The sequence below is a fragment of the Cherax quadricarinatus genome, chromosome 29 (assembly GCF_038502225.1).
Source record: "Cherax quadricarinatus isolate ZL_2023a chromosome 29, ASM3850222v1, whole genome shotgun sequence".
In the NCBI taxonomy this organism is placed as follows: domain Eukaryota; kingdom Metazoa; phylum Arthropoda; class Malacostraca; order Decapoda; family Parastacidae; genus Cherax; species Cherax quadricarinatus.
Genome location: NC_091320.1, coordinates 33,591,026 through 33,597,546, shown reverse-complemented (window position 1 = coordinate 33,597,546; position 6,521 = coordinate 33,591,026). Strand labels below are relative to the sequence as shown.

The 6,521-nt window shown below is 38.4% G+C and overlaps 1 long non-coding RNA gene across 1 annotated transcript; it reads right to left on the bottom strand.

Moving 5' to 3' along the window:
- Positions 1 to 2,510: 2,510 nt before the first annotated feature.
- LOC128690385 (uncharacterized) lies at positions 2,511 to 5,917 on the bottom strand. The gene is made up of 2 exons (XR_008407287.2): positions 5,262 to 5,917; positions 2,511 to 3,058 (listed from the first exon to the last, which is right to left on the bottom strand). It is a non-coding gene; the product is annotated as an uncharacterized lncRNA (long non-coding RNA).
- Between the last annotated feature and the right edge of the window lie 604 nt (positions 5,918 to 6,521).

Sequence of the window (6,521 nt, the reverse complement as noted above, 5' to 3'; positions counted from 1 at the left end):
ATTTTTAATTTTGCACCAAAAGTATCTTAGAAAACTTACCTAACCTTATTATAACAAGAGTAATTTATTTTAGCCTAACCCAACTAAATATATTTTAAATACGTTTACAATAATTTAGTACTAAACAAACACAATCAAATATATTTTTTTCGTTAGGTTCAGAATGATTTTGGCGAAATTATTACATACACAAATTTTCACTTGTCCTACATGGCAAGATGAGCGTTGCTATTTAAGCCAAGATCGCAAATTCTGCCTATTCGGCACGACATATATATATATATATATATATATATATATATATATATATATATATATATATATATATATATATATATATATATATATATATATATAATGTCGTGCCGAATATGTAAAACTGGTCAATTAGCAAGAACTCATTTAAAATTAAGTCCTTTCTGAAATTTTCTCTTATACGTTTAAAGATATATATTTTTCATTAATGTTAATGTAAAAAAATTTAATTTTGCACCAAAAGAACCTTAGAAAACTTGCCTAACCTTATTATAACAAGCACAATTTATTATAGCCTAACCCAACTAAATATATTTTAGATTTGTTTCCAATAATTTAATACTAAACAAACACAGTGAAATATATTTTTTTGTTAGGTTTAGAATGATTTTGGCGAAATTATTCCATAAACAAATTTTCGCTTGTCCTATATGGCAAGATGAGCGTTGCTATTTAAGCCAAGATCGCAAGTTCTGCCTATTCGGCACGACATACATATATATTTAGCGCTGCCTGAGAATCTTGACCATCCCTAGTACTAGTTTCGAATGCTGCTGACTGCGTTCTTTTTTTATATACATATATAAGGTCACATTGAACAGGTGATTTCAGAATATGCAAAACAACCACTGTGATAGAATAGAGAAATTCCATGCGCTTCCGTGACTACTCACATTATCAAGGAACAATAAAAATAATGCATCAGAGGAAGGCATATAAAGGGTCTAGACCACACCTCACTATCACATCCCACAACAAAGCAACACCTGACGCGTGACTCATAAGAAAAGGAACACTTTTTTAATAACCAGATTTTCAATTAATCTGACTGTAGACAGCTTATTAGCAATAATTTTCATGACAAAAAGATAATTAGTGTTTCGAGGGCTGATGTTTGTGCTTCTTCTAAGTGATCCAGCGACTGTCCACCTCTCCTTACAGCACACGATAGACATCTTACAGCACACGATAGACATCTTAGAGCACACGAGAGACATCTTACAGCACACGATAGACATCTTAGAGCACACGAGAGACATCTTATAGCACACTATAGACATCTTAGAGCACACGATAGACTTTAATCCGCCTTTTCGCCAGTATGTGCTGAAGGGTTCTGCCACTTTATATATATTTTTTCTGTCACTTTCAGTGGCCTCCATTAAATGGTCCTAACCAAAACATCACCGAAAATGTCCCTGAAGACGTTTGCCACAGCAATGGCCTAATTTAGTGAGGCCATTTCACCGTCTCTGTAGTTTCAAAACTCAAATCAATAAACTATAGAATCTAGGGATAGATTTATCTAATAAAAATAATTATATTGAAAAGAGGTAGTTTAGTTTAGGTTAGGTTACGCTAGACACCTGGGTGCTGTTTACCTAGCAATATCTAGATACCCGGGTGCCGTTAACCTAGCAGTAACTAGACACCTGGGTGCTGTTTACCTAGCAATATCTAGATACCCGGGTGCCGTTAACCTAGCAGTAACTAGACACCTGGGTGTTGTTTACCTAACAGTAGCTAGCTAATCTGGAAAGACAAGTAAGCAAACACAGTTTATCAGAAATTGTTTCGGTCCTGTCACTTTCATTACTTCCAACCCACACAGTGGTTAAACAAGACAACATATATAGGAGAAGAGTGAGGTGTGAATGCTCGTGTACCGTCGCTATGAGCATCCTGGGGACTGGAACGATAGTATAACCTTAGATAATACTAGACTTTGAAGTGAGCTGAGGTACGATAATTGCTGCTCATCCGCAAAAACACAGTAAAAAAAATTCAGAACGCATCGTTTTCTTTAATATAAGGCATGTGTTAAGTGGTTTAGAAAAACCGACAAGTTGAAGAATGAGGCACTTGGGCAATATTTAGGAATCTTTATTAAGGAAACGTTCCGCCAGCCAGTAGCTTCATCAGCCCAATGAAAAAATGGTTGAATAAGAGGAGTTTGAGGTAATCAGTCCCTCAGCTTCAACTCAACTGACTGCAGTATATAAGCCACTGCTGTGTTGTACTTTCTTCAAGACTGGTGGACTAAACATTGATTCAAGACCGAGGGACTGATTGCCTCAAACTCCTACTCTTTTTCCACCGTTCTTCTTTGTACTGGACTGATGAAACACCAGGCCTGAGAAACGGTTCCTCAATAAAGATTCCTATGTTACACAAATGTCTCATTCTCCAATAAATACATGTGCACAAATATTTTACGTCTCTTCATTTCTATAGGATGTAAGATGAAGTCTGTGGCAGTATATATTTTTTATTATCTTTGTTTATATTTGTTAGCAACAGAACAGTAAAATGATATCCATGTAACAGCTGTCGCAGATATGTGAAGGTTAGATGAGCTTAATCTCAGAGATGCTGAAGTGGAAGAAATTGCAGAGTGAAGATGCTGACTGGTATTTGGTATCTTAAAATGGAGGATGAAGATTAAAGATTGAAGATGCTGGATCTGTGTTTGCTGTTAAGACAGAACAGGTTGCGTGACTGGATGTATGTTTTGTGTCTTCATTCATGGCTATTTCATACTTTTTCCATCGTCCTGTGTCTCGCAAAATTCGTCAACAGAGAGATGACTCGGGGTAGCTGGGGCAGTCCATGTTTATCCGTAGAAACCACCAAAGCCACGACGGAACCCGCCAAAGCCACCAAAGCCACCAAATCCACCGCGATACCTCCAGTGTGGGTCAGCATAGGGGTCCGGGTAAGCCAGGGCGTCAGGGCCGGGCATGGCTAGGGCAGACCCCATCAGGGCGGTCAGGGCCACCACCACAATCAGCAACAGACACAGCTGAAAAAGAGAAAATAAAATGTTTGCACTGTATTTAGTGTGATAGGCAGCAGTTGGGGATATTTATCGTTGAAACTTATCGCCTACACAGAAGGCTTCTTAAACACTTCCTAAGTCTAGTTCATAGACGAAACGTTGCAAGGAAAAACAGACCCAACTGTTGCACATGTGTTTTGCTCACCGACTTGTCAGTATTGCCAATACCATGTATGTACAGGAGTACCTCACTTTACAGCGCTTTGCTTTACAATGTTTCACTAATACAGCAGTTTTCAATTATACCCATTCTTCATTTCTTCAGACTTCCTACAAGCTAAGGACAAAAATATTTTAAGATAAGTAATATGTGTACTGTACATACATTTTTTAGGCCTAACTCTATTGGTCACTTAATATCATAGTGTAAACATGTTATCAGGCTTTTATATGCATTTAAAAGTGACAAAAAGATTATGTTTCACTTTACAGCGATTTTCGTTTTGCAACAGTAGCCCAGAACCTAACCTGCTGTATAAGCGGGATCCTACTGTATTTCGGCTCTGTTGTATAAGAGGTTATTATTGAAGCATAAATAGAAAGTATGTGTGTTCATTTATTTGATGAATAACTTACACCTTCATGAGGTAACTATAAAGAAAACAGCATCACAAACTCGTAAGACAACATTCCCAAAGTGTTTTGAAGATCTCTCCTCGATTGATATGATAAATCTATAAAGAAAATTATATAACAGTAAAAAAATATGTGTATCAAAGAGGATTAGGGTGTGTGATTACCGGGTATCATAACAAATCGTGTTAGTTAATACCGTGACTGGAATAATACACAAATAACCTGCACGTAAGAGAACGAAGCTTATGACAACGTTTCTGTCCGACTTGCATCATTAACTAGTGACACGTGAATGGTGTTTAAGTTGGACCGAAACACCGCCATGAGTTTCATTCTCCTACTTGCAGGTTATTTGTGTACGGCTGTGTACCTATCCCTTACCCTTTCCTTGGGTCGAACCTAATGGTTTCCAGTCGGTCATGCACAGGATGACCCAGATACTTTTAGATCTCTCCTCTTATCATGCTAATGTATATTGAGGAACGTAAGATAGAATCTTTCATGAATCACAGTTAGGTAAGACATGACTCACGAAACTGTAATGACACGATTGCAAACAAGCCATACCAAGGGCGGGAACAGAACCCGCGATCATAGAGTCATAAAACTGCAAACCGACGCCCTAACCTTCCTATTGTGTATAAATATACCTAGTTGAACGAATCTTGTTGTAGCTAGCTGGCCCAGTGGCTAGCGCATCGGTCTAGAGTTTCATGACTCTCTGATCGCTTGTTCTGTCCCCGCCCATGATATGGAGAGTCCGTCAGTAAGTCCACAGCCTGAAGATGCTTATAAAGAGTTAACTAGTTTATGAGGACCAAGACCCATCACTTCTCGAGAGTCACTAAGAACACAATCCAACCTACACTACCATCAAGGATACTTTAATCCCGTTGCCAGACTGCTAGGACACTCAGCTCACACACTGTGTTCCGTGATATCAATCCCCGGTACGGGTGGAAACATTCGGGCGTGTTTCCTTAAGACACCTGCTGTCCGTGTTCATCTAGTAGTAAAAATAGGTACCTGGGTGTTAGCCGACAGATTTGGGTCGCATCGTGGAGACAAAACTAATCTATATTGCCCAAAATGCTCCGCATAACAAATGGCTTTCTATATAGTATGTCACTGATGTCAGTCATGGTCTGTACATGTTTTACATGCACTTGTAGAAATAAAGATTATTATTATTATTGTTCTAACTATATGGACGCAACAAACTCTCAGTATGACTCACGAAATCGTAACGACACGGTTGCAAAGAAACCATACCACGAGCGGGGATAATACCCGCGATCAGAGAGTCATAAAACTCTAGACCAGCGCGCTAACCACTGGGCCAGCCAATTGACCAAGTAGCTAACGCGTCGGTCTGGAGTTTTATGACTGATCGCGGGTTCTATCCCAGCCCGTAGTATGGTTTGTCTGCAAACTCTCAGTATTATATGCCGACAGATACACAACCCTGCGCGTTTACGTAAACCACGTACAAATGCATCTTTCAAGACAGGGAATGAAGTAAACTCAGAGTGCAACACGCAGAAAGACAGATAAACAACACTCCCCGAGTGTCCACATATCGTGTACTCACAGCTTTCATGTCGCCGGCTGCGATAAAGTCGAGACGAGAGAGAGAGAGGAGCTTCTCTTCACGTTGGCTATGTAAACCTTGCCAGCTGCAAGCCTTTATATACCCTCCCAGGAAACACCATTACAAGCTCGGCTCCTCCTTACACGGGGGTTTTTCCATACTCTTCAAACCAGTTCTAAGCTCCTAACCATTTGGGAAGAAAAAAAAATGCCTTTTTTTATGGTCATAAAATTACGTTTGAAAACACGTGTTATGTATCGAAAAATATTCGTGTTGTTTTTTCATCGTAGCTTAATCAAAATAGGTATTTTGTGCTCTTGTATGAGCCTGACAAAAGCATCAATAGCAACAATAACAGCAATAACAATAACAACACAGCAACTATAACAACAACAGCAAGCCAAAAAAATAACAGCATTAACAAAAAAGTATAATAACAATAACAAAATACAATAACAAAAGCAATAAGAGTGATAACAAGGCTCAGGCTGAGGTTATTAGATCCTCCTCCAGCATTAGGGGAAGTCACTGGATATTTTTTCCTTTCTTCTTTCTCTTTGACGTTATTTCTCTCACAGCTCTAGACCGGCTTTATAAAGCTCCTGGAGAGCAAAACGTTGCCACAGTAAAATGTCACATTAGCTGCACTTGTGTACTTTTACCTAACATTTTTTTTTTTTTTTTTTTTATATTTTATGTTACATTATATTTTATATTTTACCTAACATTGTCGGCAATTCTACCAGAATTAATACACGTTCAATATACTTCAGTTTATCTCTTATGAGAGGTTTTAATATTTATTGGCTGATGCATCTTAAGACCAGGATAATGTGCTGTTAAGTCTCGAGCAAATACAAAAGTCACAATATCGTGCCTGGAACAATGCACAAATAACTCGCTCGCACATAGGAGAGAAAAGCTAACGACGACTTTGTAAATGTGAATTTGCAAATGGTTTTCTCTCTCCTATGTGCGGGTTATTTATATGTTGTTCCAGTCTAGAGATGTATCGGATGTGAAAATTTAGATATCCGAGGATGCGGATGTGTATGAAGATGTCTTACTTATTTTGCGGATGCGGATAAGAAATTGTGAGGATGTTCGGGGATTCGGATGCGGATGCATATGCGGATATCTGTTTACAGTAAAATGCGGATACAGATGAAGATGTAAGAAATTGCGAGGATGTTCTGCGGATGTGGATATCAGATACATCACTATTCCAGTCATGGTATTGTGCCTTTTTAATTTTTATTT